The 24,382-nt window shown below is 37.4% G+C and overlaps 1 long non-coding RNA gene across 4 annotated transcripts in view; it reads left to right on the top strand.

Moving 5' to 3' along the window:
• Positions 1-21,184, top strand: part of LOC106017884 (uncharacterized) — a 466,435-nt gene extending 445,251 nt beyond the window's left edge. For all 4 annotated transcript variants that reach the window (XR_011811640.1, XR_001191627.5, XR_011811638.1 and 1 more), the window contains one exon: positions 17,509-21,184. This is a non-coding gene — a long non-coding RNA (uncharacterized lncRNA). The remainder of the gene's footprint in view (positions 1-17,508) is intronic.
• The last annotated feature ends 3,198 nt before the right edge of the window (positions 21,185-24,382 follow it).

The following is a 24,382-nucleotide window of genomic DNA, read 5'->3' as shown; positions in this document are numbered from 1 at the left end:
CATATATGTATTACTGAATTTATTTTTAATCCCAAATTGCATCCTTCAAGATACAAGACAATGTCTGAAATAATTCATTTTTATATGCACACATGTCAAATGCTGTCTGAGACCTGTCTTGGTTTGCTTCCTTCCACAAGAATTTCTGAAATATAATACTACAATACTACAAATACTACATACAAGCTTACATTTTCCTGTTATGCCTATCCTATTCAGGCTGGATTCTCAAAGATAGAATGCAAGTGTCAGGCATGAAATTTTACAATCCTTCTGTATTTCTTTCTTCGTAAGTTTGTCACATGCCCTGAAAAGCAGAAGTACTTGAAGGGATTTTATATTTTAGCCAGACTTCCCCTGTCCTACTTGTGTGAGCCTTTGCAAATGCATCCTTAAGTTTTTACGTGCAAACAGTTTATGATGAGGACATTAGCCATGGCTGTTTGTTTGGTGTTTCCCCTCCATAACATTGCTACTTTAAAAATAAAAATAAAAATAAAATAAAAATAAAAAAGTTCTTAGAGGAATTTCTGAAAATAAAGTCTAGAAAAAAAGGTTAAGAAAAATGAATCAATCTGCTATTATGATAACAGTTCTGATTTTAACTCTAAACAAGAGCAGCTATTGTTCTAACAAAAAATATTCCAGAATGCCTCTGTAGCCACAAGGATACATACTCAAAAGACTCTTTGAAGTTTTGATGTGTGTGAGGAACATTGGATCAGGCAAATTCACCTAAATGCAGCATGGCGTTGTCCTAGGCTTCAGAGTTATGGTACGTAGGAGTGCACTTTATGCCCTGTTCAGAAGGGAGTTTTAGAGAACCAGTAGTTTATGTCTTTAGCCTATGGAATTTGTGCAAGCAGCCATAGTCAAGAATTCTTAATACATCAGCATCATTCCTCTGAAGAACAAAAGGGGTTGGTTTGTGGTTTCTCCCCCCTCCCACATTTCAAGATGTTCTGTAGTAGGCTAAGTCATGCCATTGCGTTGTGCTTGTATTGTAAAGAGCGTTTTGTTCTCTTCTGGGAACAATGTTTGTGGCCTTGATACAGCAAAAGGGGTAAGTGTTGCACTGAGCATTCAGAAACCTTCAGCTGGTGCTTAAGCTGCATGGGCACAATGGGCAGCTCAAGGCCCACTTTTAAAACATCATGCTTTGTTGAATGCCATTAGTGCTGTAGTTTCTACTTTGATGCATCTAATGGTATGTTATGTCTATTTATATTAGCTATAGATAAGAAATGTCCTATATAAATCCTGATCCTTCCTACTTGATCCTTCACCAACTTCTGCCTTAAAAGCTTTTTTTCATTATTCCCTTCTCCTGGAAGAAGTACTTGCTGCTTCATACTTCTCATTACCTCCAATAAAACATTCTTTTTTGAGTCCTCCCTGCAGTACTTTCCTTACCAAGGAGTGCTGCACACCCACCATTGCGTGAACTGGTGCTCTGTTTTTATCCTTCTGGCACCAGCTTCTGCAGAAAAGGAGGACAGATGGTATATTTTATCTGGTGTTTTTGTGTGTTCTCAGAAACATTTATGGGACTCTGTCAAGTTAGCAAAATGACGATTATTAATATTACTTGTTTTTTGCCTCCTTTCCAGCCAGAAGAATACTGTAAAAGCTGCTTTTCTTGTTTTGGTGTCCTTGGAATCAGGGGACAACAGACAAATCATAAAGTTTTAAAATATATAGATATATTTTCACCTTTTTTATCGTTTCCTTCATTTCTTGAGTTTTGTTCCTGCTTCAGGCAGATTTCTCATTTTAATCGAATTGCTTTACCAATCCCAATTATATTTTGTGTTCTGCATTGTGTCTCCTAACAGCCCCTTGCTCCAGAAGGGGAGAACTGGGAACCAGATTTTTGAAAATGAAAAAGCTGAACAATAAACTGCTAATGTTTTGGACCTGGATGCTTCCTAGGAGCCCCAGGGAAAAGGGCTGCTGCACCAGCCCAGCGCAAGTTGAATGCATCATTCTGTGTCCCATGATAAAGTCCCCAGGAAAGCTTAAGTCATTCTTAGACTACATATACCTTTTATCCTGTGACAGAGGGGATTATTTTTGCACAGACCTCTTTTGCCTTGTGTAGAAGTAGGGAAAACTGCTTACTGCATCAAAACACTATTCTGCTATTACATGGAAAACAAGCCATTTACTTTTGCAGGCGTTACTACCTCTTCCTCTGGGGAACTAGCATTTACAGAGGAGCAATCAACAGGGAAGCCATGCTGCCCTCCAGTTTGCTACTGTTAAAATAAAACAAGGGCAGAGGTGGTTGAGGCTTTCTGGACAGGCAGCTCTTGACTCTGGGAGGCCAAAAGAATTGTGAAAGCAACTCTATCTTAGTCCCCAGGGAGGGGGATGGCAAATTGTGTTCTTCCTGCACAGCATATGTTTAGGGATTTTTTTTTTTCCTTTTTCTGTCAGGCTTTTTCTTCCCATATCTGTCCTCCAGTGGACTGCTCCTTTGCCTCGAACCATCATTTGGCTACATACTGGCTCTTTCCTTCTAAGCACCTGCTTTAATCTCCTATGGTTGAGCGCCAGCAACTGTGACAAAGGCAGAGGTTTGCTTTTCATCTGCTCACTAGATTGTTTGTCGAGAGCAGCAAAGCCCCATTGTCCAACCCATCAATGCAATTTAAAAAGCCATATTCTAAACTGCCACAGGGTTTGTTCACCAGAGCAGTTCTCCAAGAACCAGCTCTGTGTGCTGGGGCTATTCACCTATTTTAGGTCAGAGCAAGGCACTGCTAAAGCTTCTCATGCAAATATTGCAAGGTTTGAAATTAGATTGCTGATCATAGGGAGAGAAGCTTAAAATAAAGCAGTTATTGCCAACTTGATGAAGTTCCACTCCATTTAACTTATCATAAAAATACTAGTTTTCATATTTGACCATCTCTGTTCTTACAGAAAAAAAGACTGAGGGTCTTCCTCAGAGAAGACCCCTCTCATCCTCTCCTGCCAAATTGAACAAGGCAGCGAGCCAGCCTCCCCTATATAATATTATTTTTAAACATAACATCTGCCCCTTTTGCTTTTCAGTCTGTGATCAAGTTCTGAGTAAAGGCTAAGTATGGACCTTGGGGTATAACCTGTGGGTGTTGGCATCAGGAGTGGAAGGAGTTGCTGTGAGATTAGCTTGTTCCCTGGTATTTCCTCCTGTCAGAGCCACAGATGTGCTTCATTTCATTAGGTGTAGCTGTGGGCATACTGCCATCCAGCTCTGCTGCTGACTTTATCCCACTACTGCTGAAGGCCAAATAATCATAATCATTTCAAGTTGATAGCACAGTATATTTCCCCGGGGAATGCTATTCAAATTAAATCAGTCATACCAACAATGATTTTATAGTTATATAAGGGGAGCCCTCTACTCCAGTTTTTGTTTTGTTTTGTTTTGAAAAAAAAAAAAAAAAAGGTACATCTTATCAAGTGTTTTTTTTTGTTCGTTTGTTTGGTTTTTTTTCAAAGTATTCTATACTCAAAAATCTTGATACTTTCCCTTCTTTTCTGTGGGAAAAAAATACAACATTATGCTAATGATTAGCATGCTGAAGTGTAATAAATTTTGAAACAAAAACAAATGTAATTTCAGAATTGGTTATAGGTAGACACTAGAAGATGCCATGAGATGATCTTATGTGGGCAATGGCAATAAGTCAGAGCATTGCCTAAGCTGATTTTGAATGTACTGTGCCTTTCTGAAGGCCAGGTTACCTGGACAGCTAAATTTGCTTTGCAAGCTTTTCTACTTATTCCAGTCACACTCAATGGAGAATGAAATTCTTTCATGAAATTCCCATTGGTTTGTCCTCAAACTCTCCAGCCTCAAGTTCAACAGAGTTAGAGCTTGAAGCCCCTGCGTGGTTTTCTGATGCAACTTAGATGCTTGTGGTGGCGAATCTGTACAAGCACTTGAGCAGAAGCAGACCTTGTGTGATCTGGCATAGCCGGCTGGACTGTGAATGAGCATAGCTGCACTCTGGGTTATTCCAGAATAAAGCAGCTCCTGCATCTTTGTATTAATGCTCCCCTTCTCTACGGCAGACTAATCATTTTGAGTAGCAAAAAAAAACCTTATTTCTCTTACTGCAGGTAAATTGTCGAACACATAGGGCACTCTGAGTTAGATAAGGAGAGCTAGCTTGGAAGCAGGATGAGGCCTCATTCTGAGGTTAGATCAAATGGATTGCAAAAGAACCAGAGCAAAAATTGTTCCACCTTTTTAGACTGAGGTGATTTATATCTCCTTTATGAACAGGGGATAAAATGTTCTGCTTCTTACTCTCCACAGAAATAAAACAGAACTAAAAATATATCCTAATGCAGACAAGTTTAAAATAGAGCTCAGTATTCATGAGCAAATGAGTTAATGATTTCTGACTAGTTGGGCATATACCAAAATATTAAATGTAACCTTTCCTAAATATGTGTGCTTTTATTCCATTGCTAAGCAATACATGGAATTGAGTGGCAGGAATTGTGAAATCTTTCACTAGATGAAGTTGATTCGTTGAATCAGTGTTTAAGACAAGACTTCAGTAGCATGCAGATGAACTTTGTGAATATGTCTCTTTGTTCACCCGTTTTCCTCTACTCTCGACTACTTACATGTACGGTGCAGCAACTGGTTTCTTTAAGGCAGTCATTAAAGTTTTCCTAACACCATAAAATAAAAGAGAAGGGAACTCCAATCAGTGAAAATCAAATTCAGACCTATATTTTACATCTGAGGCTTCTGAATTTTGTGCTTCTGTTAGTTTATACCACAAGTGGTCCCTTTCTTTTATTGTATCATCGTCTAGGCTGGGGGAAGGCCAAATGGAAGGATTAAGTTCAGGAGATCTCTGGTGTGTAGGAAAACAATGAAATTTTTGTTTTGTGGCTGTAGTTTTTGTTTTAGTAATTGTTTTTGTGCCTGTGTTTTGGAAGTCTTTTCAATCTCAGATGAACACTTGGGTCACTAAAGGAGAGACAGGTCTGCCTTTCCATCATTAATCCCCAAACCTTCTAAAGACAAAATAAAATTGTTACTACGCTGAAAATAAGACTCTAATTCCCAGCAATTAATTCCTTGAAGTGCACATCGCTACTTCTCATCTATTAGTCTCCTTCCATCATAAACTGTATTGATGTAGCATATTGATGTAATTAGTCTTTTAACTCCTGCAGAGACAAATGTAGCATGCTGTGCCTCATCAACGTGATAAAGGTTATGTGGAGAGCTGTCTCAGCAGACAATGCACATGCTGTGTATAGGTGATCTTACTTTCCATTTTGTAAGGTATATTTTGGCCCCTGAGTTTATACCTGGGCACAGCCCACTACCACGCATTAGTGGTCCCATATCACTGTAGGTGAGGGCAGTGCTCTGCTCACATGGGAAGGTGTCATTTCAGTTTGAATTTTGTGTAACACACATTGCAGTGTAGTCTTGCTCCCCATCAGGGTTGCTAAGGCACTGTCGACCTGCAAATAATGATGCTGGGAGAGTAGCTGTTGCTCACCTAAGCCCTGTCTGTGGGCTTTTGGCCATCCCATGCAGCAATGAGCAGTGACCATCATCTTGGAGCTCATGCCTTGGGCTGTAATTGCAAACATGTCTTGCTATTCACCAAGTGTCTTAATTAAGCATTCACTTAATTATAGTGATTGTAGTTTCCTCAGTTTAGTGATTTTTCTAGGATTCAAGTGACTGTGGCATCAATTTATTGCTTTCTTCTCACGAGGCATTTAAAATTCCTTCTTCCAAATTTTGAGCATCTATCTAGAATTACAGTTTTCATGGTGTTTCCTGTCTCCAGGTCAGTGCTTTAAACCTAAGCATCGAGGCTAGGACCCTTCACTGTCATCACTAGAGATACTGTGCTCACTGATTCTGGCACTCTGGTCATGCCTCAAAGAAAACCATTTGCTTCCTTCTCCTCAGGGCATCCTACAAGCATTTGTTGTGGCTTCTTTTGTCCTTTACTAAATTCATTTATATTGCCCCAACACCATGTCTTCCTTTTCATTCTCTTCTCTATATTGGCCTTCCTCTACATAGCTATGTTTTTTCCTTTATTAGTACTTACTTTCTCTTATTTTATCACATAAATAATGGAAGCTAAAGATATCAAGCAATAGTGGTTCTACTAATTAAATTAGAATTGGAGTATCCATAGCTTAGGGCAAACTTTAAAAGCTTGATAATGTGATAAACTAGAAACAGATAGATCAGTAAAAATTTCTTCTTTGCCTAAATTGTTTTCCACATATATGAGCTATGTCATTAATAATGCTAAAACTTAGAATAAATCCAAATTAGAGAATTCTTGAGACAAAGAGATGGTGACAAGCTTGGACTGGAGTTTGATCATCATATGGATTTACTGTAACATAAAATTTGGCGATGAATGAATGGCCTTTAAGGACATGTATACCTTGCCCTAGTTCTACACCCTCAGCCTTGGCTTTGGGCACTGCTGCCTCAACTTTAATACTGCCATTTAGATTAACCTTTAGATTCTTAAGTCTGTTTTTCAAATGATGACTTTTCAAAAAATTTCTTTGAAGCAATTTTTAATGAAATGTTGCAAATAACAATGTAATTCACTGGACAACAAGGCACTGGGACTTTAATTGTCAGATGATAAGAAAAACTTATCAGGTAGGAATAACATTTCAATAGTACTCAAAGTACATTAAACAGTATCTGCAACATATGCTGATCATATGCTGTTACTTGTGCTAGCAGAACTTGTATGTGGTGAGGCAACAGTACTGCCAGAATATATTGGAGTGTGTGTAGAAAATTAATGAAACAACAGGTAGATTGGGTAAGCAAACCCACTGACTGACTTGCATCTGCAAGCTGATTTAGTTTGTTTGGGCTTCTTGTTCTAAGGAAAGGCAGTTCTGGTTTTAGATCAAGTGTTGGGGGAGAGAGAGCATTAATGACAGAGAATGAAAAAATACAGTCAGTCATTTGCCATTGAAAAAGTTCTGCTTTGCAGAACTAGGATGATACACTGTGCTTTTTTTTTTTTTTTTGCTTTTTTTTTTTTTGCTTTTCTTTTTTTTTCAGTTGGTCAGTTGTTTTTGCTAAGCTTTTGGAGGCCATTCTATATAAAAGCTGACTTTTGCTTGTTTTCTACCCAATATCTTGGATATTTACTGCTTGAAGCTCTGGTGGAAAGTAATGCTCTGTGATCATCAGCTACTGAACTGACACTTTGGGAACAAATGAGCTGGGTTTCATTTATGTATTTTGCTTCATTTTCCCTTAACAAGGCTTTGGTGTTTTTGATAAGAGATGTCTTCTCTGTGGGGGGAACACAAGATATTTAGTTGTTTCTGGGATTCTAGGTAGTACCCAAAGCTGATGTTGTTTGTAGGTTTCAAGAGAATTTGAACAGTGAAACATTCTCTCAACATCTGCAAGAACACCTGTAAGACTGCACTTTGAATTCTCACATCTGACCTTCCGATAACTTTGAAATTACAGTAATGCAGTCTTTCTGCAAGCAGAGCAGTTGGTTCCTTAAATTAAAATGATTAGTAATTTCAATTTCATTCTTTACTAGGAAGATAATGTTTTGTTTTGTTTTGTTTTGTTTTGTTTTGTTTTGTTTTGTTTTGTTTTGTTTTCCAAGCAAATTGCAATTAATGTCTGTGTGTTCAGGTGTTGCTACTGTCAGAGACCAGTGAACACTTTTCACTTTCCTAGGACAGCAACAGCTAAATCTCAAATCACAGATTTTTGTTAGGAACATCTGGGTTTGAGTTATTTGCCAGTCTGTAGGGAACAGTAAGTAGACAATAAAGATTTCTCATTCACTTCCAGCTCCTTGCTGGCCCTGCAGCTGGCAGTGGGGGCTGCTCTCAGCAGTGCTGCTGTTGGAGAACAGTGATGGCCAAGTTCTAAAAGTTGGTCCTACCATAGCATCAGCAGAAAACTAGATCTAGTGAAACCCATGGGTCATTCTTGTGAGTACATTTATGGGCAAGTATCTTTGCTTAGGAAAAGATATTGCTGTTATGTCAAGTATTATCATCTGGTCTCTCTGGCTCTGTTGAAACTGTTGATGGTCTCTGGCTCCTGCTGAAGTCAGTAATAGGGCAGTTGTTTGTAGCCATTGAAATCTTCAAAATACTTTGATTACAAATATCAAAATCATAGCACTGTTCTGTATTTGAATAGGCAGTATGACAGTGTAATCCGAGCAGGGATATAAATGACTGAATTTAACATTTTGTGTACTGATCCTCTTGTGTTGTACAGACGAGTGAGAGAGCTTCCTTGCTTTTTCCTACTCCCTTGTATTTCCCATGCAGAGCAAAGCAAAACAAGCTGTAAACCTCAAAGACTGTTTGTCTAGCTGGGTTCACTGTACCCATGTTAAAAGAAAATGTATTAGCTCTGATACAGCCCCAAGCTATGCTTCAGAGCATTAAACTAATATAAAAGCTTGAGATCTGTCAGTCTATTAAAAACAACAGTAAGTTACACTGATGCAGGTCTTGTGCTACAAAGTCAGAAGAGAGCAATGTTTAAATTTAAAACATGTCAGTGCAGAAGAGCCACCTGTATGCTCAGTGTCAGTTTGGTGCTGTGACAGTGCAAGTCCCTAACTGTGGTTTCAGTGTTGGAAAAGGCTTCAGTCATGCACACTTCATGGTCATAGTGCATTTTTGTTATTAATTATCCTAATATTTGCATACTTTTAGTATGTCTTCCATTCTGGTACCCTGAAGTATTTGTGAAATGCTGTAGACGAGTACTGGGGAACTAATTTGCAGAAGATAGAGACTTTTGCAAAGTGGAGTTTTGCATAGATATTGCTTATATTTTATTTGTTCAGCTTCAGACATCAGCCTAGAGTTTTAAAATAAGTGATAAAAATTTATTATGTAATTTCCTTATTTAGATGACTCAGTACCTATAAATCCAACTGATAGGAGTGAGAAGTGAAGTTGCACAGTAACTCTGAAAATAAACCTGCTTAGGTGACTAAATGTAAATTCTGTTTTATGACATCAGGGTACACTTCACATATTTTGTTCTAGGATAGTGATGTCACATCATTAACAATTGTGATTCCTTTTTAGACCAGTATTTTCAAGCATATGTATCCATGTTCTGCCACCCACCCATATTTCACTTTTCTCCCTGTAATTTCAACATGAGCTTTCTGATTTTTCTTGTCATGTGCTCCTTTAAGGCACTAGATAAGTCTCAGGATAGAACAGTTCTTGTTTAGTTCCTCACTGGTGCCCTAACCAGATGGTACAGAAGAACAAGCATCCCCAAGGAGCTGCACAAAAAGTCTGTTGAGGTCTGATACACAGAGGATCTCTACCGCCTGCAACATTCCCATAAATCTGCCTCCAGTTTGATCAATTGTTGTCTTTAGTTGGGAGAAAATAAGAGTTTGGGGTTGCTTCTAGTTAGTGGTTTCTTGAATTTCATTTTTTGAATATTCAGTGCATAATCTTGGAGATCAGAGATCTTGGAGATCATTGCCTTCCTTTTAAGGCAATGCTTAGCAGCATTGTCAACCAGGGCCACTTAAGAAATTCACATGATGTACCTATTCTAGGGCTGCTTCTGTTCAATTTTTTTTTTTTTTTTTTAAATGGTCTGGATGCAGGAGTTGAATGCATCCTTAGCAAAATCACTGATGATATTAAACTGGGAGATCCTGTTGACTCTCTCCAATGTCCTGTGTGGAGAGGCTGAAGATAGCAGGGTTGCCTAGTCTGGAGGAAAGGAGGCTGAGAGAGGACCTCACTGCTCTCTGCAACTTCCTGAGAAGGGGAAGTGCAGGAGAGATGTCAGTCTACTTTTCCTCGTAACTGATGGCTGGACACACAGGACTGGCAAAAAGTTGTGCCAAGGGAGGGTCAGACTGGACATTAAGAAAGATTTCTTTACTGTGAGAGTGGTCAAACACTGTACCAGGCTTCCCCCTGCCTGTCAGTGCTTCAGAGGCATTTGGACAATGCCCTAAATAATATGCTTTAAATTTTGGTCAGCCCTGAGGTGGTCAGGCAGTTGGACTTAATGATATTTGTATGTACCTTCCAACTGAACTATTCTATTCTACCTCCTACCTTCTGGATATATGCTGTTCAGCTCAAATTTATTGTAACATCTTAATTCCAGGCACAGTTGACTTGCCCTATATTGGAAATTTTAAAAAGAGTCAATTATTGTTGAAGCTAGTATTTTAAGGTTTTTAGAATTACATTACAAGTGTGGCGAAGAGTTCTGTTAAACAGTAAGCTCACATTTTGTGTTTAAATTAACAAAGCCTTTCAACACCTGTCAAGAGACCTAGTCATTACTAATTTTGCACTTGTTCAAAATGATCCACAAAGTCTGCTGTTGAGTTAGAAATTGACCCCAAGAGCCCTGATTAACTAGACAACACTTAAGATAAATGAGTCACCTAAATACCTTCCTGTGCCACTTCCCGTGGCTTGTTAGATTAAGTAGCAGAACTATTCCTTAGAGAAAGGGTGGATTCTCCTGTGATCTAAGAATAATGTCCTCAACTGTAAAGTTTCATGTCAAGTAATATTATGTGTGTTTGAAAGGATGAGAAAAGAAGGTTAGAGAACAGCCTGAAGAAGAGGCATTTGGGAATATAAAGTCATATGGATGGGCCTTTGGAGAAAACTCTTTAAGTTTCCCCCCTGCTAGCAACAACAGTCCTCTTATTCCTATAATTGTATAATTCTTTCATGAATCATGAAATGCACTTCTCCTAATACTGTGTGATGGGAATGTTAATTGTAGACCTGTGTAAAAGAAGAAAGCCTTAAAAAAGACTATTTCAAATATGTTACCTTTAATTTAATTGGCTGTCTCCACCAAGTAGAAAACACAAAGGTAGTGTTGACTTATAAATGGAATATCCTTCAGGAGATTTTTCTAATTTCTCTTGAAAATCAAGCAAAGTATTTGGGGAGTTTGCTCTAGATACGGGTTATGCTAGAATTCAGGCAGTCTTTCACAACCAGAAGGAATGAAAACTTTTTTTAAATGAAAGCTGAAGTTCTGATATAACAATCATTTGGGGGACCTTAAAACTATCCTATGTATATAGGATACAGGATATCCAGTGTTTATAGGACACAGGAACAAGAGAAAATAAAATGTATGGAAAACATTATGCAGAACCTGCTAGCTTGCAGTTAAATGTCTATTTTGAGTGACTTCATTTGTTTTGGGATGGAGATAATCAGTCAAAACAATTGCATTCATTTGGTCTGCCACCTACTTCCAGTTCTTATTTGCTCTTGCTCCTGTCATGTATCATTTCAGATTACTTTTGAGACAAGAGAACTTTCCAAAAAGATCTTGGAGCATTACTTCAGTTGCCACCCAAATGATTTTAACCCATGTATCCACCAGTAAGAATTTGGTGAATCACTTACCTATTCAGCTCTTCTTCGGTTTTCATTTCCAGCAGCACTAAGAATGATGATGCGTTAACTCTTTGTTTCCCAGCTCCAAATTTATCTACTCTTTACTGTGAATTACTATTGCTGTGTCAGTTAAACCTTTCCCAGTTGTAAGACAAAAATCAATATTCATTTGACGTTTGCAACTACAGAACCAACACTAGGTAGAGATGTAATGATTTTGCTGTTGTCAGCATAAGTCCATAACTGAACTGATGAACAGAAATTCAGATGAATGGCTAAAAAAGCTTTTTAGTATTCTGCTAACCCAAGGACAAAGTGGGGATTTGAACATTATTGAAAATATTTTCTGATCAGAAGCTTTGGTTACACAGCTTCTGATTCAAGAGGATTAAAAGAAATAGGAATTACTTGTTGAAGTATTTATTACATTTATAGCTGTGAGGAGGACCTTAAACATGTTGAGTAACACTTGTATACACTTTTTTTTTTTCCTGATTTCTTAATTGAAATACTCCAAGTGAGAGTGAAGACAAAAGTACTGGGATTCTGGGTCCTCAAATCAAGATTTTTTCAGGCTTTCTTTTCATTTAAATACACATATATTTTGAACCAAGTCCTGTTTTCAAAAATTATTTAATATTCTTTAGAAGAATGTTTTAGCACGTTTATCAAGAGGGTTTGGACTCTTCAGTTTGAAAAATTCAACTTCCCTATTAAAAGGAAAAAATATTTCTGTCTTTAATGTAAATGACGAGTCATGGGAAATTAATTGATATTGATATTGATATATCAATTGAAATTGATATATCTAAAAATCATTGGACAGAAGCTATTGTGAACTGCATTTGAGACATTGCCTCTAATCCCATTGTTAGCCACTGGAGGCAAACTAATGGTTGTTTTTGCTACCAAAATCCAATTGCTTGCACAGTTATTCTTTCTGTAATGTTTCTGTTTGTTTATCTGTTCTTTATGTATTGAAGACTGCATAAAACCAAGGTAAGAGAGATTAAAAAATATATAGCTAAAATAAATATGCAATACCGAAAATAATCATGACTTGCAAGAACTGAAAGCCTTCCTAGTGAAGCTACACACTGGATCCTGTAAAGATAGCACATAACTGTGTATGAAATGGGAAGTGGCAGTAAAGTCTTTGGAGTCCACCTGGTAGAGATAAGAGCTCAGTAGCATTGCCCTGATTCTCTAGGCTGAATGAGTGCTTGAGAGCACCATGGAATGAGCTTGTTCCTGCTTGGCTTCACCAAGGCTTGTGAGGAGGGAAGGAGGAAGGTAACACCCCTGACACTGAAGTGGAGTTCAGCAGTAGAAGACCCAGCAAAGCTTCTGGCAAAACTTCCATTGTTTTTCCCTAATTGTTTAAAAATGGGAAGGTATAGAAAAGCTTTTTATTCATCAGTTTGGGCATCACCCAAAGAGTCTGGGAAAGGAATGATTAATTTAGGGACTTAAAATCAGATCACAGGGACTTTAAAGCAGGAAGGCGGGGGGAAAAATGAAATCGTATGTGCTGACTGTAGGAACAGTGACCTAACTGTAAGTCAGAAACAGATGGCAACTTTTCTAGAGTTTTATTTGTTTCAGTCTATAGCTCTGATTTTATTCACTGCAAAGACAGATTTTTACCTTTTTTGTCATTAATTCTTCAGTTGGAATTCTGTTCAGATCAGTGCTTAGAATAAATTTAGAAAAAGCGTTCTTATACAGCTTTAAAAATAAGAATGCTCTTCAAACAAGCTTTATGCAAAGTTGTCATAAACCCACGCTACTGGTTAAATTGTCAGGTAATTTTATTTCCTATGAGGATGAAGTCTTATATAGATAGTAGTCGTAAGATGATTCACATTTTTCGTGCTCATCTTCCAACTGCTTCCCTCCTACAGAAAATACAAGACATGGTATCTCCTACAGAAATCTGTGCAAGTCAGTCTCACACACATTTTCTTCTTGCAGACAGATACATGAATCAAAATAGTTTTGCAAGGAGTAAAGTTCATTGTATTTTAATTGATCCAGTAAATCTTTACATTTCTGCTCAGCTAAACCGAAGAATTCTAACAATATCCATAATTATTTTTGTATTCAAAAATGGACAGTGTTACGCTTCTTTTTGAGGACTTATATATTTCAGTCTCTTAAATGTAAGCAGAACATCTTACTCTTTCAAGAGTATGCAAACATTTTAAAGATACCAGGGTGCTGGATTGATTTACAATAACTAGAAATGCTATTCATATTGCCTGCTTTTTGATGACGTGCTGGTGCAATACCTGTTGTGTAAATGCTGAGCACAAAGGGTCCAGTTCCACCTGCTGTTCCAATCAGACAATCCCATTAAGCTAAATAGCAATTCTCATGTAGGATTAAGATTTTGTTATGCTATATATATAAATATTTTCTTATATGACAAAGTCAATACAAATAGACTACATTTTGTTATGTATGGGAAAGAAGGCAGAATTGCAAAAAGAGATATTGGTACTTTTTATGATAGAAATGCCGGTTTTCAATGGGTATGTCATTTAATAGCATGCTCATCAGTATATGAACAATAACAATTTTGTAAAACAAGCCCCCAAATAATATTTTAATATTCATTAACAGAATGCAGTGACACTGAGGTGCATTTATCCTATAAATTGTCCTGCACTGACATTGGGAGTCATCTAATATAGTGATAAAAACCTTTTCCAAAGGATCAAGTGATTCAGCTGACAAACTGACAATTACTCCCACAGACTTTTCAAGTCTGTCTTTAAATATTTGTTAAAACATTTGCTATGTGCCTTGTGTCACCTACACCACCAAGATAAATGCTGGATTATATTCTATCAGTTGCTTTCAATTAAAGATATTTCAAAGCATGTTGATATAGCTGGAAAAGCACGTTTTTTATATTTTTGGAACTAAAGATTTAATTTTCTGTGATGACTAGAAAAGACTAATGAAATGGGTGTATTAATTTAATGGCTATGTATTTTTATTCATTCATAAGAAATCTACATTCCATTTGTTATTTCCTAATCACCATTGATCATTCCTGCTAATACGACAGAGTGGAATAAAACCAGATTAGATTGCCATTACTTATGGCAATTACTTATGGTTTTGTGCCTTGTGCACAGTCTTTGTATTTACAGCAAGTGAATCACAGAAGTACAGTGCAGTAATGCTTTGGTTGATGTTTTCAGCACACAGGCTTCAGGGTAACCAGGCATCATGGACAAAGAATGTTACCAGAAGAGATTAATCCAGTTGCTTTAGCATAATTTACTAGGCAGCATGTGGACCAATGATCTGTCCCATGTTAATATCTTGGCACTGCAGAAAAGAGAGATCACATTTTTAAAGCTGAAAACAACTTGCAAAGTGGAGTTTGTTGAGAGAAGGCCACACATTTTACTTAGCTAACTGTTGTGGTTGGAAATGAGGTTCACACAAGGCTGCTTTTACATTTTGAAATCAGTATCTGAGGAAGAGACCTAAAGAATATCTTGTGTACCTAAAAGATTATTCCCTCCCCTGTCAAGTCTCTTGGGCTAATAATATCAGTGACTTCTCCTTTTGAACCTTGCCTTGCTTGTGTCTTGGACTGATAGAGCTACAACAGTCCTACTGCTGAAATGCTGTGTGTATCCAGGTACCAAGTTTTGTCAGAATTGATTGCAAACACCCAATCACCTGCTAAAATCAATGGATTATGTGCTGCTAAATTCTCACTGCATTTTAAAATCTGGGTGTGAATGCCCTGCCCACCAAGGATGTTCTGCTTGAAACCAACTAAAACTATATTTGAATTTGAAAGCTGCTATAATAAGAAAAGTGCATCCTAGTCACCAAGAAAGAAATGCTAACTGCTGTAAGGGATGCTGGGCACTATCCTGTGAGCAACACGTGGGGTTTGCTGTGTGCTTTAAAGCACAATGAGTGGAAAGTCATCAGTTAGATGCAACAGACACTGCTACTTTTATTGCAATGCACACTGTTTTTGAACATATATACATGTATATATATACACACAAGAACATGAGATAATGCTCCCATGCAAACACCGTATTCAGTTCTCATGTTTGCTTTTGTGTACAGTGAGTGAGAACTATGTCAAAATCAAAAATGCTCTTACTAAAAGCTTTATTTCTTGCTCACCTCAATTGTAAAAGGGGGACTCAGATGAAAACCAGATCTGTCCTTGGAGGGTGAGAGGAGGATGCAACAAGGGTGCTGCCCTTTGTGTCATTCCCACACCCTTGCCAAAAACAAACAATGAAAAGGTTACAGTTGCTGGGTTCTAGCTGCAACTTTCTCAATAGGCATCATTAGGAAATTCTGTTTTTGTGATTGCTTGATTTCTGCCTCACAAGGTGCTGGCACATTGAAGGCAAAATGCAAACTGCACCAAACCCCAACACATGCAATTGCTGAGAGAAGCAGAAGTTAACTACTTCAAGGGAGACTGCGCCAAATACTTATAGTTCAGTAAGCAGTTTCCTCATTTTCAGAGGTCCAATATAAACTAAGTAAGGAGTGGCTTTGAGTTGTGACAGCTCACAAAAGAGCTGAATGATTAAAGCATCAAAACTAGGATTGCAGAGAAGTAATTCTCTGAAATTTTCTGAATGTATTAATTGAATAAAAATCATGTGCCAGCACTTGGAAAAAAATGAGATAAGATAGTGCCATAAGAGACTGTGTATTATTTCAGTGTTTTGTGGAAGAGCTTTTTAGACTCTTAAATTACCTGTTGAGAACTTCTGAATTTCAACTTTCTTCGTGGTTATTAATTTATAATCACTTGCATGTGGTAATTTAGTTAAACTCTTTGAATCTTTAATACCTCTTCAAGATGGATATTTATAATGTGTATATAATGTTATTTTTCAATGCCACTAAGCAGTGTGGAAACAAAATAATGTAAATTTCTGCAATGGCATCTTCAATAATGTATATGATTGTTTCTCTGAGGGAGAATAAAAACTTGGGTCTTGAGAAGTTCTGAACAAACGACTGTACCAACAGTAGGGAATTTGGGATAGCAGGGCTCCTGGAAGGTCCCCAGGATCAACTCTAGAATTTTATTTGTAACCAGTTCACCATAAATTAATATTTTTTTTAAAGCAAAAATAAAGTTTGCTTCAGAATATCATAACTCATATCCAAACATATATATGTATATATAAAATTCCCAAGAACAGTATGTAGAAATTCATGAGCAAAGCTAATTAATTTGTTAGCTGAGGTGAAGTAAACTGAAACCTCTAAATGTAAATTCAAGGTATTCAAATTGAGTCTAAGCAACCAGTTGATTATATACATGAAACTGCCATCCCTTCCCTCCTACTTCACTTCGCTTCTTTCTATCTATTTTCATTGCAGCCTTTAATGTCTACACAGATATTGTAATACACATGGAGCTCTGTATAGATAGTAATAATATCTCTAACTGATGTTCCTAGAAATGACAGCTGAAATGTAGCCAGTCATATGATATATAAATCTTTCTTAAGAATCTTAGCAAGTTCTGCTTCCCCTCTAGATTTCCCTGATGCCTTTCAAATTCATGGTCTCTGTGGTTTGGTTGCTGCATCTTTGAAACAGCATGGAATAATCAAAGTTGTTCTTGTTGGATCCCATTAAAATCTTTTTAAGGAACCTGAGAGGCCTTTACAAAGCAATAGACTACATGTCCCCAGTGTTGCTGAGTTTCTCACAATTGTGGTATGGGTTTCAGATAAGCGACCGTGCAGTTCCCTCACTGGGATACCAGTGACAATCCAGATGATAATTAGAGGATGGATGCTTGCTAATAAGGTGGCTAAAGAATAAAGAAAGCAATTGTGCAAATAATATCGATCCTTTCAACAATGTTTTCACTGCCTTTTTTATTAAGCTGTTGTGACCTTGCCTAGTAGTTCATTTTGTACTACTGGTTCTTTACTTAAAGATATTGTACTGATAGACCACCTATAACAGTCTTATCTAAAACAGGGAGATTATCAATAAAAAGTCAAACTAAGTCCAATGTGTTAACTTTTTGTTTGTTTTTCCCTCGTACAGGAATTCATGATTCTTCAGCGGACCTGACATGGGTTTCTGAGGCTCTGAAACAGGATGACCAACCACACAGACAACTGGCATTCATTAGAGTATTCTGTTCTCTTGATGCCAAACAAAATGTCTTCTGAGAATTCCAGGCAATCATTAAGATTAAATGGAACAATGAAGCTAAATTAATGAAGTTTATCGGTCAGATGACTCAGAATATTATTATGAGACTTACAGAGTACACTTGAATGATGTAGAGAGTTTTCATTTTGTAGCAGAAACTGGATCTTCATATATGATAAGTCAACATACTTGCACCTGTTGAAGCTCTTTCAACATCCCTAGTGAAATCAAAAGTTTGTAATTTGCTGGTCAGAAAGAAGTACACATGGAACTAATTATTGTTCTACATTCATTTGCAACTGGGCAGATGTGTTCTAGTGTAAAGCAACCAATGGAAATGCTTCCATTCAATGCTATCATTTTGATGAGAGTAGAGTTTGGAAAATGAGCTCCTTTGGCACAGTGGTAAATGGTTTTCCAGATCAAACTCTAGGCAGAGGTATAGGTAACAAATATTCTTTCACCTTAGCAATCTTCATAGGATATCCTCTTTATTTAAATATATTTTTATATATATCTACACAATAGTGATAAAAATAGCATGGTTCTCTTGTGGATTCTTATTTTCAGTTTATCTGAAACTTATCTGAGTTTTCCTCCTTCTTTTTATTTGAAAAGTCCAGTTATTTTAGAGCTGAAAGCAAATCCCTCAAACTAAACATCTTTAGCTCCATCAAGTCTGGAGCTAGAGAGTGAAATACTGAGGAATGACAGCAAAACATACTTGAAGCTTTGGAATACTTGTCCTAAAAGTACAAGTCAAAGATGCAAGATTGAAGGACATTGCTCAAGAAAACTTCTCTCCTGCTGTGGCTTTTGGTGAACCTTGCAATTATTTTGTATACTTGTATTGCCTAAGGGACAAATGAGGTCCGTGTCTTGTTGCAGTTCCTTGGATACACTCTTTTCATTTGGTGTTTTACTGATGTGCTTTTGAATCGTCTGGAAATAGCAAAAGAGCAACCTGGTTATGGGCAAAAGGCATGTGTAGCAATGGTCATAGGGTGGCACCAGCAGCACACAGGACAGTTTGGGGGATGACTAAAACCTGTACTGTTTTAAAGAAAATGTCAGACCACATTAATTCAACTTGAAAGGGAAAGAACACCTAGCCTACAACGAATGTATTTGAACAGTATGGGAGATAGCTCGTTAAGAATTTTATAGGAAAACCTACTTCTAACAGAATGGGAGAAGGGGATAGGCTCTTGCGCAGTGTTCTAAACCATTTACTGTAAAAGATGGGTTAACTGTATGCAATTCTTACTCTTCTTAATGGACTGAGCCTGCATAAAATTAAGAGATACGTGGGCTTTGTAGCACATGGGGCTTAGAGGTTATTTATATGGTCTGCAATAGTCAAGTAAGAAACCGTTTACTCGTGGACATATTATAAATATATTCTAATTGCTATCTGTGGTCATGTTCTGAAGATCATGCATTTTTTAATGCATGGCAAACTGCTGAAATGTCCTTACTAGTTATTTCTGCATCATAGCTTCCTCACTGAAATGGTACTAGCACAAAGGTCTTCCATTTTAATATTTCCACCAAGACTTTGAAAGCTCATGATGAAGGTGCAAGAGGGATGTGACAGACATTGCATTAACATAAAGCTCCGAGTAGTTATGTTTCTGCTTCCCAGGCAAGCAGTTGCTCAGCTTCCTGTAAAAGCATAAAGAGATCCATTATCAGCCCTCTTGGGCAGAACTGCAATACGGAGTGCTGTGCTTAATATTGCTTATCACTAATTTTGTGCATGACAACTGAAGCATGAACAATATCTGAGTGGGAAGCAAACTAGATCTATAGCTGCACAGTCAAGCCTATCAAAATATACTGCTGAGCTCCTACAGCCAAACAATTCCGCACAATATCAGCTGAAGCTGGGTGTTCCAGCTCACTGGGCCTCCACTCACCATATGCTTATGCAGCGTCACCTGTAATAACAAATAGCTGTGTTCAAGGGTAGGGTACATTAAAAATTAGGAAGGGATGCTGGAGTGAAAATTGACAAGTATTGTTGCATGTTATGTCTTACTAGTGCAATAGTGAAAGACTCTTTTGCATTAACACCATATTTAGAACAAGTAACTGAAAAAGTTTAGCTAGATTAACTTTATGTTAATGTAATATTTTTCATATTTGTAAAGCAAAGGAGTCTTCAAAGGGTTTCAAGGCTTGTGAACTGCAGCGCAGAAAAGCTCAGCAACACTCAAGGGTTTTAAGAGAAAGTAGGACTTTCTCTTGGGAGGCTGAGGATGTTTTTGGTTTAATTCAAACAAACAAACAAAAAAAAGGTTAAAGCAAAGAGAGAGTCACCTCATGTTTACTTTGCTTTCCTTTTTGTCTTGATCCTGTTACTACAATTCGCATCTGAGCGGATGGCCCCAGGCAGCTGAACAAAGCCCTGGTGGGTGGCTAGTGCCACTTGCCAGTAAGGTTACAACTGGGCTTACATTAAAGTGTTGAAAGTTAAAAGGACAAAATTGTGAGGCAAAGGGATGAGGAAGGTTGTCATTCCTTGGTGTTTGCTGCAGTCAGCGCATTGAAACATCTGAACATCTTGCTGTGAGTTAAACATCATTTTGTTGCTGCCAGATAATCTCTACAAAAGATACTTTCCTGCTGCACGGCTGCTTGGGAATCCAGCTGTGGAGAGAGTCAGGACAGGATTATCATGAGCTGCCTGTGAAATCTCTTTAATAAATGTGGTTTCATATCTAATGGTGATTTGGATAAATACGATCTCAGGCTGTTCAGACATAGTGGTAGATAGTATATTTTCCACCAAAAATATTTTCTCTGTTTATTCTAAAAATAAAAACACTGTTGCTACGATTAATGCTAATCCTAACGGCCTTTTTTGTTCCTCTTTAACATGTCCTTCTGATAACACTGAGGGCAATAATAAGCTGAAGCCAAGCACAAGTCAAATAGGCAATTGCAGAGGGAAAATATTAGGAACTGCCATAAAATCATATGCCATTAATGGTGATTTATTTTGACCATGAAAAACAATACTTATTCTTCTGTGAATATTTCAGAAGACCAGGACAGGTTATTGGGATGGGATGAAATAGAAAATTGTTCAATTCAACTGCACTTGCTTCATTAGAAACTCTGGCAATGCTGTTTTCCTTTTTAAAGTACCTGTTTTCTTTTCCAAATAATTTTTTCGAGAATTATGTTTATGCTCTTGTAGTAAATCATGACTTCATCTTTGTAACGTGTATGTATAAGCCAGCATGCATGCATGAAAATAAACATGGAGTGTAACTTTGGATGAAATCAAGTATCTGAAGTAAGTTTGTGACAGAGCTGTGCCGGACCTGGCACCGATTTCACACTTTTCAGAAATCTGATGTTGCTTAAACCATCTTGATAACCAGAATAAAATGATGAATCTGTTCACATTAATTAAACATATTACATAAATGATGCATTATGAATGCTCTTATATCTATACTGTTTTTGATTTCCATGTTATAAAAGGGCTTGCAGAACAAGAGAGGTGTTATGAAGAGAAAAGAATTAAAAAATACTTCAAAGATTTTAAATAAAACATGCTGTATATTTCTTTTTTACTTAGAACAAAATTACAGTGTACTTAAGAAAAAGCAAAATGTCAATCAAAAAACAAACAAACAAAAAAAATAGTATTACTTGTGGCCTCTAAAGAATTCCCAAGCAAACAGGTTAATCAAGCCTATTTTTAATGCACCTGTCCAAACTTCAGCACAGTAATTAATTTCAGGTTCCAGGACAGAAATGCATCAAATATCGTCTTTGGATTTGTGCTTTTTCATAACATACTAATTAGTCCTTCTTAAACTGTGACTTTATTAAAATGCAGGAGGGTAGTAGAACAAGTTTGACATTTAAAGGGTCTGGCTTACTTTCTCTGATAATCCAGTGGAGCTGTGATTACCAGACAAAAACAACATGTTTTCCAAGCTGCTTTGTGATGAGGATACATAAATAAGCCATAGCAAAATATGTGTTTTTCAATTTTGAGTAGTTTGGAGATTTGTTCCCCCAGGAGAAGAGCTGCTCCACTCCCTCTGCTGAGGCTAGCAGCAATGCTGGCAGGTACTGCTTTCCTGTTCTGCTTAAATGTTGGTGGGGTTCAGTCCAAGCCCTCCAGGGTTAAAATCTGCCAGCATTAACAGAGTTGGGAGATGCAGACAGCTCCTTGTCCCTTGTCTTCTTGGATTCCACCTGTGCAAGTGTGTATAAAGCTTTCCACTGAGATTGCCATGGAAAAGATGATTTAGAATCTGAAGTGGAGAGATTTCTATAAAAAGGAAGGAAACTGAAAGAGAAGGAATGAAAAAAATAGAACAGTGGAAAATAAGAACTGCTGTTTTTCACTTTTTGTAATTAAAAAATTCAGGATGGCACTTCTTCTGTTTTATTATTATTATTATTATTATTATTATTATTATTATTATTATTATTATTATTATTATTATTAATATTAATAATATTAATAATTATTATTATTTAACAGCAACAACAAAAAAGTAATTCCAAGGGAAAAAGTGTTCTGTTTGTATTATTTCTTTTTTAATTTTTCTTCATCTGAGTAATTCTACTTACTGAATGCTGAAGAATGTATGTTAAAGCTGTGGAAGCCTATTATGAAACAGTACTTCAGCAGAAGAGTAGGATTTATATAGCAGATAGTTTGTTTTCCTATATATTGTTTCCATAGGCAGTGTTTTTATTCTTCATACAGTTTTCTGAAGATGCTGAGACTTCTGTTTCAAAACTTCTGCCTGGAGTTAAGGTTGTTTTCAGAAAAGGCCTTTTACAAGAGTATGATTGATGGTGGTTGGTAAGATTTCATTCATACAGGATGTGAAAATTGGACTATGTTAGATCTGACGGAACAGCTAGAACTGCATACACTGGGCAGATACAGGACATAGTTAAGCATGTTATCGCTACTAAAATAAAAGAAAAACCTGAAAGTTCAATCTATAAATGATATGAACTCTATGATGGCATTATGTGTATACAGCTATATATTAGGTTTATAGTGGTGGTATAAAGGTTACTTTAATTTTATGAGAGGTATATACCTCCTAGATATATAGACAACATAGAGAAATGTCTTATAAAATAAGTTTTGTTATGGCCTGAAGATGCAGCTTATCACAGGTAAGTAGAATATTGCATTTATCTCTGCTGTAGATAATGAGACTGCCTGGGAGTAGCAGTCTTATCATATGAAACAAATTGCCAATGATGAGTCAAACATACTGGAGAGTTTTGTGTTTATTTTGAACCAAACTGTGACAAAAAAGGCAAAACCCTGTGTTAGCTGGCACAGGAGAAAGGGGAGAAGCTGCTGCGGGGAGAGGAGGGAGTCTGAAGATGGTGGTTGAGGCATCAAATATTAAGTTAGGAGGGGAAGCACTTGCTGCACCGACAACCAACCAAAGGTTCTTCTTGCTTAGCAAAGTGTCAGTAGAGACATCCTGCTTCTGCCTGCCACCCTGACATGGTGCTGGTGCTGTGGGCAGGATGCTCTGTGCAGTGTCCTGGGGAGTCCATCAGCTCTGTGCCCAGCAGTAGGGTGAGCAGGCAGCGCTTCTCTGCCTTCCTGGCAAAGGGTGCTTGTTGCTGGGAGAGCTATTTACACGGTACCTGCTCACCAAGTGAGTGCACTTGTCTTATTGTGTTAGGTGAAGGGCTATTACCAAAAATAAAGTATGTTGGCACATTGTGAAATGGTAGTGCTTAAAAGATGAGCAGTGTTTTTGTTGAAGAGAGCACATCATCAGGTACGAGTGCACGCACGTGGCATGCCCAAGTGGCTGCTTGGTTATTCAGGAGGAAGGTGGGTGTGATGGATGTACCAACACTGAAGGAAGCCAATTTTTTTATCTTTTTTTTAAAGGAAGCCTTTATTTTTTTTCTGGTAGAGGCTGCAGCCCTGGGAGAGACCCCAGGATGGCTGGCACCACACATTTCCAGCACACAGAGTTCTATATGCAGCCAGGGGCACCCAGGTTTGCCCTGTCCTTAGAGATACATGATGCTGGGGCAGACTGCGTGAATTGCTAGAAATTAGGCCATTCTCTGATTTATTTTATGATTAAACACTGTAGCCCCATAATATAACAGCATCTGTACTTGCTCCTTGCTTATTCTTTCTCTGCTTTTCTTCCCAGTAAGCTGTTCCTCCTCTAGCTCTCTTCTGCATGTAATTAAAGTGTGACGCTTAATAACCTGTACGTGCTTCTTGGCTGGCTATGTGGTACTCCTTCTGCCAGTGATTTTGTCTTTAGTACAAGCAGTTAAATAGTATATATGAGATTGTAATCAACAGCTAGGGAGGAGTGTATTGAAAGTTCCTTGTCATCTTAAGTTCCTGTGTTTTTTGTTAGGCATCTGAAGTTGTTGAGCAAGAGAGAATTTGGGTCTGACTGAATATGGACAGTTTTGAGTGAGAATTTGAGTGAGAATTCAGTGATAGGAATATATGGTTTTACGTTACTGATATGTGCTTTGGAATTAAAACTATAATGTAAATGCTGTACAATGAAAATGCTGTATAATGAAAATACAGCATTGTCAATGTGTCAGCCTAGCCAACACCTTTCAACTTGAAATGAATACTGATTACCTTCTCCAGAGCAGGCAATTCTCCCATCATTTCATTAAAACACTTCTGAAATGAAAGTCTCTTTGTTTCTAAATTTTAAAGGAATTTATTGGGTGGATCAGGCCAGAAATGTATGTTTTCCTTAAA

This window comes from Anas platyrhynchos, chromosome 10, assembly GCF_047663525.1.
Source record: "Anas platyrhynchos isolate ZD024472 breed Pekin duck chromosome 10, IASCAAS_PekinDuck_T2T, whole genome shotgun sequence".
NCBI lineage: Eukaryota > Metazoa > Chordata > Aves > Anseriformes > Anatidae > Anas > Anas platyrhynchos.
This window is presented reverse-complemented; position numbering and strand designations above follow the sequence as displayed.